Source organism: Leptonychotes weddellii, chromosome 11, assembly GCF_054177405.1.
Source record: "Leptonychotes weddellii isolate Sample4059 chromosome 11, ASM5417740v2, whole genome shotgun sequence".
Lineage (NCBI taxonomy): Eukaryota > Metazoa > Chordata > Mammalia > Carnivora > Phocidae > Leptonychotes > Leptonychotes weddellii.
Genome location: NC_138379.1, coordinates 85,426,120 through 85,439,003, shown reverse-complemented (window position 1 = coordinate 85,439,003; position 12,884 = coordinate 85,426,120). Strand labels below are relative to the sequence as shown.

The 12,884-nt window shown below is 38.5% G+C and overlaps 1 long non-coding RNA gene across 1 annotated transcript in view; it reads left to right on the top strand.

Annotated features, from left to right (window-relative positions):
• The first annotated feature begins 426 nt into the window (after positions 1–426).
• LOC115940220 (uncharacterized) overlaps positions 427–12,884 on the top strand; it is a 14,909-nt gene continuing 2,451 nt past the window's right edge. Inside the window, exons 1-5 of the long non-coding RNA XR_014138923.1 lie at positions 427–2,657; positions 3,513–3,609; positions 3,900–3,997; positions 4,491–4,634; positions 12,422–12,495. This is a non-coding gene — a long non-coding RNA (uncharacterized LOC115940220). The remainder of the gene's footprint in view (positions 2,658–3,512; positions 3,610–3,899; positions 3,998–4,490; positions 4,635–12,421; positions 12,496–12,884) is intronic.

Below are 12,884 nucleotides of genomic sequence, written 5' to 3'. Positions count from 1 at the left end.
GACTTGTTAGAGGCTGTGCTGTTCCACAGTTTACATTTATATATGTAAAAGCCCCTCACTGCATTGTTTTTTTTGTTTTTTTAAAGCTTATTTATTTGTTTGACAGAGAGTGGTGGTGGGGGGGTGCACGGCAGGCAGCCTTTTAGAAGCAGGCTCCCCACTGAGCAGGGAGCCCAACATGGGGCTCTACCCCAGGACCCTGGGATCATGACCTGAGCTGAAGGCAGACACTTAACCAACTGAGCCACCCAGGCGCCCTGTTTTTGTTTTTTGGCGCCTGGGTGGCTCAGATGGTTGGGCATCTGCCTTCGGCTCGGGTCATGATTCCAGGGTCCTGGGATCGAGTGCCGCATCGGGCTCCCTGCTCACTGGGGAGCCTGCTTCTCCCTCTGCCTCTCTCTCTCTGTTTCTTATGAATAAATAAATAAAATCTTAAAAAAAACAGAAAACATTCTCTTTTAAAGAGATTTATAAATAAAAATCTTACTCCAATAGTTACCATTTCTGGAGCTCTTTGTTCCTCTGTGTAGATCCATTTATCCATCTGGTATTCTACTTGAAGTTTTTTTGGGTATCTCTTACAGTGCTGGCTTGCTGGTCATGAATTCTTTTAGCCTTTGTGTCTGAAAAAGTTTCTTTCACCTTTGTTTTTGAAATACCTTTTTGTTGGGTACAGACTTCTAACTTGACAGGCTTTTTTTTTTCCTTTCAATACTTTAAAAATGTGGCTTCACTGTCCTCCTGCTTGTTATTTTTTCCTGTAAGAAATATGCTGTCAGATACATAATGTGTCATTTTTCTCTGGCTGATTTTGAGCAATTGGGTGATAATGTGTCTTAAAACAGTTTTTTTTCATGTTCCTTTTGCTTGGAGTTCATTGAGCTTCATGGATCTGCAGGTTTATAATTTTCATCAAAATTGGAAAAATTTTAGCCATTAATAAAAAAAAGTTTTGTCCTCAATTTCCTCTTTGGAAACTTCAACTACACTTATATAAGACCTCTTGATGTTATCCCATAGCTCACTGATATGCTGTTTATTTTTTAAATTATTTTTTCTCTGTTTCATTTTGGATAGTTGTATTACTAGGTCTGCAAGCCCACTTGTCTTTTTTTTTTTTTTCCTGAAGTGTCTAGTCAGCAGTTACTTACAGTATAATCTTCATCTTAGACATTATAGTTTTTCTCTCTAGAAGTTTGATTTACATCACTTCTGATTGTTACTCTTTTTCTTCAGCTCTGTTGAGGTACAGTTGACAAAACTGTAAGCTATTTAAAGTATACAACATGATTCGATATATATGATTGTGAGAGGGTTCTCCGCCCCCCGCCCCAGTTAATTAGCACATGACTTGGATCTTCTTTTTATATCTTCACTATCTTAAATTTTCAACAAATGGAATAAAGTTATAGTAATTTCTAATGTCCTTGCCTGCTAATTCTAATATTTTTGTCAGTTCTGAGTTGGTCTCTGTTGGTTCACTCTCATTATTGGATGTACTTTCCTGCTTCTTTGCATGCCTTGTCATTTTGATTGAATGCTAGGCAATATGAATTTTACCTTACTGGATACTTGATAGTTTGTATTTCTATAAATATTCTTGAGCTTTGTTCTGGGACACACATACGTTACTTGTAAACCATTGTATCCAGGACATGGTTTAAGATTTGTTAGGCAGAATTTGAGAACTATTTAGGATTAACTCACCCCATTACTGACTGAGGCAAAACTCTTGGATACTGTAACAGGTGCCTCATGAATTACCAAGACTTTCGGTCTGACTAGTGGGAACAGATACTGTTCCTAGTCCTATGTGAGTGCTGAGTCGTATTTCCTCTGACTTTTTGGGACAATTTTTTTCTCAGCCTTAGGTAATTTCTTCAAACCTATATGCTGTTCATTACTCTCATGGATACTGGAGGAAACCTGCAGATCTCTGAGAATTTTCTCCTGGGCAACTTAACCCTCTTCAGTCCTGTGTACTGGACATTCTAGCTGGCTTGGTTTCCCTAGATTCTCAGTCTTAGCTCCTCAACCCGTGGAATTTGCCAGGCTCTGTCCACCCTGCCCCCAACCACACGGCAGCTTGGAAATTCCCTCAAGGCAGCAAGTTGAGGCAATCGTAAAGCTCACCTCATTTGTCTCCAGCTTTTCAGGATCACTGTCCTTTCTGCCTGGTGTCCATTGTCTTGTTTTGTGCTTTTTTGTGTGTATTGGTTGTTTTGGGCAGGAGGGTAAATCCTTGTTACTCCATCTTGACTGGAGGTGGAAGGTAATTCCTGGGTTTTGACATGTAGTGTACTCACCATCCTTCCTTTAAATGATCTGTATTTTTATGTTTGATTTTTCTCTTTAAATTGAGTTGATATTCTTTTTTAATTTCTAAGTGACTTTTTTTTTCTTCTGTGACTTTTAATTTTATAGCCTGTGGACAGAGAATGTGGCCAATGTGACATAAACTTGTAGAGATACGAACCAGATCACTAGCTGGATGATCACAGGCTTTCTCTAGGTTTCCTGGCAGTGAGCTAACTGTGCTGACCCATGGCCCGCACACCTATCCCAGGGTTGCTGAGGAGAACCTGGAGCCACACCGATCCTCCTTGGCTGGCCCTTCTGTCTGTGAGTTCCATCCCGCACTGTGTGATGTCTGCAAGGTATTTGCCTAAAGGTTTCTTTTCCCAGTTTTTATAATGGTTCCATGCATGTTTGAAAAACATTTATTTTCTCTGTCTCAAAATTCTGTCTTTACAAAATTGTCTCTTACCTGACAAGATTTGTAAATCAAAAATGTCAGAATGAGGAGTCATTTAAAAAATGAAAATGCATGCATTTTAATTTAATACACATAAATATACATTCATTTGCCAATCTTTTGATGTAGGGCCAAGGCCTTTTCCTTACATCTAGCTACATCAGTTGGAGTTTAGTTGGCCTTTCTTGTATAAATCACTGCTAGACTCCGTTGCCTGTAATTTCCATTTTGGGTTTCTTTATAGTGGAATACGAATGCAGAGAAACTTGTGAAGGATTCAGGTTTTCTAGGATTCATATCTATTTTTTTTTTTTTACAGTTGTCTTGCACACATTTAATCTGACAGCAAATTCTTACAATGATTTATCCTTACTGAATCTTTACAAAGTATTCAGCTAGTTTTCCAGAAATTGTTATTTTACAAATTCATATTCATATTTCACATTCATGTTCTTATTTACTGGCTTATAAAATATTCAGGTTAGGAAGTTATATTAATGAGAACTAGCATAAGCAGGTTTGGAACCACTTACCTAGTGAGAGCAAGAACAGGTGAACATAGAGGAGGGGTTGACTAGCACCTAGCTTGCAATATGTCAAGGACAAAGACATTTATTACAGAAAGAATAGAGAACATCAGTTAACCCAACAAATCGGTTGTGTGGAATTCAAGGAGTTAAATGTGCTAATATGGTATATAAGTTCTATTAATTACATATTTTAAGTTCTATATGTTTTTCTCTTCTTGATCTCTTAGTTCTGAAACAGATGATTTTAATTTATCATTTTCTCTGAGTAATAAATACATCCTGCAGTTAGTGTACATCCTGAAGCTCTGCTAGATGCAAAAAGAGGTATGACGTTCCTTCCTCGTGCCCTGTAATAGGTTATTAATGGAAATATCCTTGACCCATCTTCATGCTATTAACTTTGGACTCTATTCTGTTTTATATTGCTGTTTCACATCTTATTTTTTGTTAATATTGGCCTGCTTTGTCTGTTAATTTTTAATACCTTTATGTCACTTGATTTTAGGAATACCTCTTATAGTAAGGTATATTTTAATTTATTCCTGCTTTACCTACTTGCATATATAGGTTTATAGGATTGATCACCTTTTCTTTTTTTTTTTCCTTCCTTCCAGGGCAGCATTTAATAACTCTGGATACAGACTGGAATCCCCTTTCAAAAATCAACTTAATGCCCAATGAATCATGGAACAGTACATCAAAAACTAATGATGTAATGTATGGTGACTAACATAACATAATAAAATAAAATTAAAAAAAAAATCAACTTAATGCCTAAATTTTACCCCAGAATCTCAGGGGAGGAGAGTGGTATCAGTATTTTTTAAAAGAGTCTGGTATGTAGTCAGAATTGAAAACCCTAGTGTCATACTATTTCTATTCCTGTAGTGTATTCCTTTAAATTCTCATCCATCATATTAAATTTATAGTTTTTTATCAGACAGACTGAAACAGTTGTAGCAGTCAAGGTAAAATCAGAGTGATAAAGTATAAGGGACTTACTGTGGGGATTTAGCCTTACACAGTTGTAATTGCAGGTGGAAAAATCTGCTGCCCTGCATCTGGTGTTGGGCCTGAAGTCATAATAAGTTTGCCAGATCCACAGCTGGGAAGAAAAGCTGAACAAGAACAGGAGCGGGAACAAACTGGAAACGGCTAGAAAACAGACACAGAGCTTGCATCTGTCTCTCATCACTCTGCCTTAGATGACTCAGATGATGCCTGCAGGGGTAACTGGCACGCTTGGCTACAGAACCGCACGTATCTTTGGCTCAGGACTCAGAGAAGTTGGAGGACGTGTGGCAGGACCTGGAGGAGCCATGGGCTGGGTGCTGCCCCACGCCAGCAAGGTGAGCCAGGAGATCAGCAATGTGCATGAGGTACCCTGGCACCCACTGCTGATCTTCTGCAGTGTAAAAAATATGACCACTCTTTCCCTTACGATGTCCAAATCTCAAGTGAATTTCTCTTGTGGTCAAAACTGCATTGCAATCCTAACACTAACTATCTGGAGTTAGGCCAAATGTCACAGGTTAAGGGCTTATTCCTCTAGATACTGCCCTCACTTCAGACACCAGCTGCAAGGTCAGTGATTCCCGGGCCACCCACCCACGCTTCTACCAGTTGGCTACAAATTCAGGGGTTCCCACTACTCCCTCGGGTTTGGTAATTCACTAGAATGACTCACAGAACTCAGCTAAGAGCTATATTTATGATTACATTTTATTATAGCAAAAGATACAAATCAAATGAGACAAAAGAGGATACACATGGGGTGAGGTCTGGGAGGGTCTCAAATACAAGGCTTCTGTGTCCTCTTCCCATGGAGTCAGGGTGCATCACCCTCGTGGCACATCAATGTGTGGTACCAGGCAGGAAGCTTATCCAAGCTTTGTGTCCAGAGTTTTTACTGGGGTTTCATTATAGAGGCATGATTGATTGAACCTTGGCCATGAGATTGAACTCTCCCAGGAGTCTGGACTGGTATCAAGTGGCTCAAAGCCTCAGCTCTAATCACGTGGCTGATCTTTCCAGCATGGCCAGATCCAGTCCTAAAACTATCTAGGATATCTAAGAATCTCAAAGATACTCTTCTTACTTGGGAAATTCCAAGGATTTGGAGAGGGAGCAGGAACAAAGGCCAGTCAAAATCTTATAGAACACCAACTCTAAATGGAACTAGACGGGGGGTGGGGGGAGATGCTGGGAGCCAGAGTTCCATCCTAACTAAGCCGATACAGTGCCAAGCCACCACAGCAGTACTCTGTCTGACACCCTTGCCCCCCACCAAGAAAATGCCTCTAGCATGCCTTCACTTTCCTTGCCGCTTCTCCCACCACAAGCATATAGACCACCTTCAGCGCTTTATCACAATTACTTGGATTTTAGTTTCAGATTGCCATTAATATTTAAAGATTTTATCTCCTTGGGGTTTCTGGGTGACTCAGTTGGTTAAGTGTCTGACTCTTGATTTTGGCTCAGATCATGATCCTCAAGGTGATGAGCTCGAGCCCTGAGTTGGGCTCCTGTGCTGAATGTGGAGCCTGCTTGAGATTCTCTCTCTCTCCCTCTCCTAACCTCTAACCCTAATCCCTAACCCTAAACTACCCCAAAACTCAGTGTTAAAAAAAACAATTATTTGGCTGGGACTCAACAAGGATGTCTCTTCTCTGCTTAGCATCACTGGGGTGACCCAGTTTGCGGCTGGATGATCCTCTTTCAAGATGGATCACTCATATCACTATCAAGTTGGTGCTGGCTGTTGGCTGAGAGCTCAGCCAAGGTTGTGAGCTGAGTGGTTTGGTTCCTCGCCATGTGGTCCTGCTTGGGCTTCCTTTCAGCATGGTGAATGCATTCCAAGAGTGAGCATTCCAAGAGAGCAAGGTGGAAGTATTTTATAATCTAGCCTGAGAAGTCACTTCTGCTATATTCTTCTGATCAAAAAAGCCACAGTGGTCCATTCTAGTTCATGGAGAGGGGACACAGAGCCCAAAGATCAATGAGAGGAGTTTTAAGATCATATTGCAAGAGAAGAATGTGGGACAGGAGCTACGGTTGTGACCATCTTTAAAAATTAAATCTGCCATACTATTCTTCCAGGACCTAGATTCTGCAAACAGCACAACTAAAAACAACTACTGTTGTTTTCTTCTAGCAATTTTAATTTTTCCCACTTAAATGCTTAATCCATTTAGATTTTATTTTGGTGTAAATTTTGAAGTCAGGAGCCAATGTAATTTTTTCTCCAGATAACTGCCTAGTTGCTAACAAAATTTATCAATCCATCTTTCATCACTTATATGAAATGGTGTCTAAATCCCCCCTTGTATTGTCGATTTCTGGGCTTTACAATCTATAAATGTCTGGCTATTCCTGCCCTAGAAACTAATTATTGCAGGACTATTCCACACCCACCCTATTGGTCTTCTTTTTCAAAATTTTGCTGGCTATTCTTGCATGTTGATTTTTCTATGTTAATTTTTCTATGGCAACTTAGCCTGTCTACTTTTAAACCATTCTATTGGTATTTCCATCAAAATAGTGGTTATTAATTTTAAATCACTTTTATCATTAATGAAATTGGGTGTTTTGCTACTTTGTTTCAGCCAATTCCATTTTTTCATGAATTGTTCATAATCTTTGACCATTTTTCTTTTTTTTTTCTTTGACCATTTTTCTACTAGGGTTTTGATTCTTCTTATTCATCTGTGAAACTCTTTGTATTTGGGGCTATCAGAGCTTTGTTTGAAATGTTTCTTGTAAATATTTTCCCCAGTTACAGGAATCCTCCCCCATCCGTGGTTTTACTTTCTGTGGTTTCAGCTACGCACTGTCAGCTGTGTTCAGAAAGCAGATGATCCTTCTGACAATCTGTCAGTAGTAGCCTCAGTCTGTGTCACAATGTCTACATCATCCCCCTCCCATCGTCTCAGCACTAGACCTTTTATCATCTCACATCATCACAAGAAGGGTGAATATAGTTACAATAAGATATTTTGAGAGAGAGACCACGTACACATAACTTTTATTACAGTATATATTATTATGATTGCTCTATTTTATTATTATTGTTGTTAATCTCTTACTGTGCCTAATTTATAAATTAAACTTTATCATAGGTATGTATATATAAGAAAAAAACGTAGTATATATAGGGTTAGGTACTATCTTGCATCCACTGGGGGTCTTGGAACTATCTTGCAGATAAGGGGGAACTGCTGTAGTTAATTTTGCTTCTAATATTTTTTTAAGTATTGAAATAAATAGTAAATGTGTGTGTGTGCACATGAGTGGGTGGGGGATGAAAGCTATCTTTTCTTGGGTGGTTTCTTCTGCTATTTTGAGATTTATACATTCTTTCCCTGTCCCAAAATAAATAGTCACATATTTTCAGGATTTTTTATGACCTTGTTTTTATTTTTAAGTGTTTAATCCATTTGAAATTTATTTTAGTGTATTGTGTGAAGTTCTGATTGAATCAGTTTTTTTGATTGTCTGTTTCTCCCAACACTATTAAACAAATGCCTTTATTTAACTGTTTTTTCAGAATTCAAAACATAATCAAGAAAACGTAATTTTTCAAGTTGGAAGAAAAATCCAGTTATGATTTTGACTGTGATTGTGTGACGCCCATAGACAATAGGCATTCAGGCCTGAATGGGAAATGACTTGTGGCTGGAGTATAAACACATCAAGTCACAGATTGAGGTCCTCTAGTTTCTATTTTAAGACGGGCTTCCCTCCAAATTTGGCAATCTGTAAGTTTTAAATTAAAACTTTTAATTCCTATTCATAAAGAAATAATTCCATTTAAAATTTTATTGTAGTAAAATATATAAAATTTGGCATTTTAACCATCTTAAATTGTACAGTTCAGTGGCATTTAGTACATTCACACTGCAACCATCACTCTGTATTTCCAAAATTTTCTTGTCACCCGAAACACACTCTGTACCTGTTACGTAGTAACTTCCTATTCTACTGCCCTTCCCACCCCCAACATTTCAGCCTCGATGAATTTGCCTTTTCTGGATATTTTCTATAGTTGAAAGCATGCATTATTTGGCCTTTTGTGTCTGGCTTATTTCATTTATCATAATGAAAGGAGTAATTGTAGGAAGTGGTTGTTACTATTATTTTATGAGTGCAAAACAAGAAATGTAGACAGTTTTCATTACTAGCCCAAGGTCACACAGGTAGCATCAGAATTTGAATGTAGGTCTTTCTGACTCCTAAACTCACACTCTCAAATACCCTAGTACTACATGTTACCCCCATCCCTGACCCTCCCAAGATGAAGTGTTTTGCTTTGGGAATAACTGTACAGATGGGGCAAAAAAAGTGAAAATAATTTATTAGTTTTTTTTATGTCTGTAATTTTTAAATCCATACCTTTTCTTCTCAGAATGGAATTCAAAGGCTACTTTGAGGTCAGTGCAGAATCAGAAGATAGGAAATGGATCTCTTCCTATTTGAAGAGTTAGGATTAGTCATCAAAGTATTCTCTAAAGTGAAGTAGCTATTTCTTACTGCTTTTACAGGAAGCAAACTAGATACAATAAATTCAAAGAATGAAATAGTACTAAGGAGTTTGTAGAGTTTGCCTTTAGAGCAATGCTTACATCGAGCTGTATCAGTAATAAGTTTTGTGAAATAAAATGAGATCTATTCAATGAGGTGAAAAATATTTTGGTTGTGGCACAAGATGACTAAAATTCAAAGGTAAATGATAAGCTCTGAAGAGGGTCTAATTTCATGAACATATTTCTGGTGTATTAGTTTACTCTTAGTCTATTTGCTGTTAATGACAATTTTAAAAATAATGGAAAGCTAATTATGTACTTTTCCCAACAATCACTTTTCCGCGTGTTTTGTTGTCGGTGTTGCAAGATTTTTCCCCTTTCAGAATTACATTCTGAGTGCTGTTATGTTCATTTAAAATTTAATGCAAGTGTTTGAAGGTGGCACTTAATTTACCATGTAGAAATAGAATTACTGCTGTCAGCACTTAACGTTTTGAAAAATTTTTTCAGGACAATATAATTATTTTAAAGCCAGTGTTCATTCAAAGGAGAAGATTTCATTTGTGAAAGTGATCATTCTAAGGCTTGTCCCAGCAGCTGTGCTTCTGTGATTTGTTCCCCCAGAATCTTTTGCAGATACCTTTTTCTCAATTTCATTCTTCTCTACCTCTTTTCCTTTATTTCTTGAGCTTTTCTTGTCAGTGGCATTGTGGTTCTTACTCTTAACAAACTTGTTCGCTCCTATGCTGCTTCTCTTCCATTCTCTCCAAGGCACCAAGAAAGAACCTTTGTTACTTGCTTTGTCCAACTTGTAGTTCTCTGATTTGTTTCTCGAGCTGCAGTGAAATTTTGTGTGTGTGTTTTTTTAAAGATTTTATTCATTTATTTATTTGAGAGAGAGACAGTGTGTGAGACGGAAGGGAGGGAGGAGCAGAGGGGGAGGGAGAGGGACAAGCAGACTCTACACTCCATGCGGGGCTCAATCCCAGGACCCTGAGATCATGACCTGAGCCGAAACCAAGAGTCGGATGCCCAGCCAACTGAGTCACCCCAAATTTTATGTTCTAATGACCAAATACAATGACATCTTTCTGAACTCATCCTGAGTTTGATACCAAAGACTTCACTCACACCTTCAAATTTTTTCTTCCTTTATTTTCTGTAATGCTGCCCTTTTTTGAAACTTTTCCTATTCCTACCACTTTGACCAATAGTTATCTTTCTGATTTCCTTTTTCTTCACTCACCACTTAAATATAGGCAATCTCCAAAGCATGTTCTGTAGGGGTTAGGAATTGTGTTAGGTTATCAAAAACAGAGGCTCAAAAATAGTGGTTTCACAAAGTAGGGAGTTTTCTTTCACCTCCGGCAAGTTTCTAGGTAGTATGGAAGCTCCCCTAAGTCACCATGCATAGAGAGACCAAAATCATTCCTACCTTTCTGCTTTAGCATCCTCACCACTAGTTCTATGCTTAAGATGGTATCATGGTGCAGGATGGGTACTAAGGCTTTAGCCACTGTGCCAAAATTCTAAGTATCAGGAAGGGTAAATCAATTCCTTTCAAGAAAACTTTTGGAAATCCAATAATATGATTGGCTAGAACTTAGTCACATGACCACAGCCAGCCACAAGGATGACAAAGTGTCTTGCTAAAACTGAGAAATATGTCATGCATGAAGAAAGAGGGGTATTTGATAGGTAATGCTCACTCTCTGCCACAGTCTGTTTTCTCAGATGCTGGCTACATGATCAGAAATGATCGGTATTTATAAATGGTGAATGGGTTGGGTCTGTTAAATAATAATGATTTATTTAGACTATTTATTAAGCACCTGCCACATGCCAGGTATTGTCCTGCCTTTATGCATAGTATCTGAAGCTCTTACAATAATTTTTCAAATGCCATAGTGCTCTCAGTGTTTTGAAGATGAGGAAAGTCTCAGACTAGAGTCTACTTGTTTAAGGAAATATAGGTAGAAATGAGCTGAGGTAGGGTTTGAATTTAGCTAGTTTGTATCCAAAGCCCCCCCTTTTTTTTATTATACATGGCCCACATTGAATATTCATGCACATTTTCTTTTGTCCAATAATTACTTAGACTGCTTTAGCCCGATGTCATAATTTCCAGTAGCATTCACCTTGGACTATTCAGGATATATTATAGAGTTGTCTAAACTTGGTTGCAGTGACAATTACTAGTTGATTCAAGGTTGTTATCAAGATACCCAGAAATCACCAAGGTAGCCTGATAGCACAGGGAGGTGGTTAGATCTGAACAACCTGTGGGTGCCAGTGACAGAAAGGACTCACAGTTAATTCTCTGGGACCCTCCACCGGAGTAATACAGGACCTCAGCTCTGCAAAGGCTCCTGCTCAAATACTTGTAGGACTTCTAAACACGCCCACCCCCTAGGACACTGCCTTTGTACCGGGTTGCCCTTGCCTGATTTCCTGTTCCAAGTCTTGAAATGTTACTCCGTGTTTTCATGGAGAAATTAGAGAGGTGCCAGGTGCAAGGGGCCAGGACTGGTCAGCCAGTGGCTGTCCTTCTGCATGGAAGGCAAGTATGAGGAGTGAGAAGAGATTCTCCTTTTCATTCCCCGTACCTGCTGCTGCCTCGCTTCGGTTTTGTCTTTTATTTTGTTGTGCTGGTGGAGAACTCAAAGCGACGTTGTGTAAGACCATTATTATATGTGCTTTTTATTGAAAAAGCTCTCTTAGGACACCTCTCCGTTCTCTGTAGACCTTAGACACACATCCAGTAGGGACTAAGCCAGGAGACAATCTACTACATGATAGTTGCGTGCTGTCAGAATTACCCTTTTCCTCCCTCTGACTTAGTTGGCTTCCGTGCTGCACTGTGCTCTTTGTTTCTGGCTGCTGCTTCCTTCAGCTGATTTCTCTCCAAGGATACTCCTTACTCTTCCAAGAAATTGGCTTCTCATGGGCTTGCTTCACCGCTTGGTTCAGTATGTGCCAACATGAATAAATCCAGCTGAGAATCTTCTTTATGTGTGAACTGGGTTTAAAAATTAGTTTTGCAAAAATAATGAAGTTCTTAAGGTTGGCCTGAGCCTATAGCTGTATTTTTTAGACAGCTTGCAACCTTCTCTCCCATTGCTCCATCTATCCTTTCTCTGTACATGACTTCCAAGTTCATGTCTCCATCCGTGCCCTCTTCCTAGCTGCCTGCTGGATACCTCTGTATAGTTGTCCCTCTTGAAGTGTGACTCCAACCTTTCCAGAACTCTTACCTGTACTTCTTGCATTCGTTCTCTCTTTTGGGTTTCTCTCTTATTTAAAGACTCATCATTCCAGTTGCTTAGGTTCAAGAAATTCTATCTGGGATAGGCTTACCATACTATCTGTTGTCAAAGTTAGCTTTTTTAAGGATCTAATTCAATTTCCAACCTCCTGTATCTCTTCAGACAAAATGAATCCCTTTCCCCTATATTCCCATAGCACTCTCTAATCCTTTAAAGCATTGGCACAACTCTCTTTATTAAATTTTGTATCTTCTGATTTGCTTCCAGAAATAAATTAAATGAGCACCTATTATGTAAATGTATTAGATATTTATATGTTTTTGCTTAATCATGCAACCCATTTTACAGATGGAAAAAAAGCTGTTTCCTTATCTGCAAAGGAAGAACTCTAAACCCAGAATGAACCATCTTATTCTTAGATGGTAAGCCTGTCTTAATATCTTAAATGCCTACAGTGTCTGGTATAATAAATATCATCTTAATAAGTGTATTTTTACTTTGATATTCTAGCACAGTGTTTGATACACTCCAAGGATTCAGTGTTTGTTGAACTGAATCGAGATAAAATGCAATTCAAATTTCATGAAAGCCTTTATAGAGTGTCAATTCTATACAAGGCACATTTTGAAGATTATATTTGGCTTCTATTTTTACCACTTTTTTTTTTTTGTTTGTTTGTTCCTGAGATTTTTTTTTTTTATTCTTATGTTAATCCCCATATATTACATCATTAGTTTTAGATGAAGTGTTCCACGATTCATTGTTTGTGCATAACACCCAGTGCTCCATGCAGAACGTGCCCTCCTCAATA